This window comes from Anneissia japonica, unplaced genomic scaffold, assembly GCF_011630105.1.
Source record: "Anneissia japonica isolate Jap-2015-1 unplaced genomic scaffold, ASM1163010v1 scaffold69242_len9910_cov103, whole genome shotgun sequence".
NCBI classification, from domain to species: Eukaryota; Metazoa; Echinodermata; class Crinoidea; order Comatulida; family Comatulidae; genus Anneissia; species Anneissia japonica.
Window position 1 is genome coordinate 6,570 of NW_022755381.1, and position 201 is coordinate 6,770.

Sequence of the window (201 nt, forward strand, 5' to 3'; positions counted from 1 at the left end):
GTTAATCCATTGTTCAAAACAGACGCCCCTAAACCATATAAACCAAATATAATAGAGTATCTATTAACCAGCGGTGTCGGAATTTCTGTACTATATTTCATTTTAGAGCTTGGTTTTGAAATTAAAAAAAAATCAAGACCGAATCAACATCCAGTCACCTCACCGCCGCCGACGACATTCACATCAGCTAGTACTACGCAT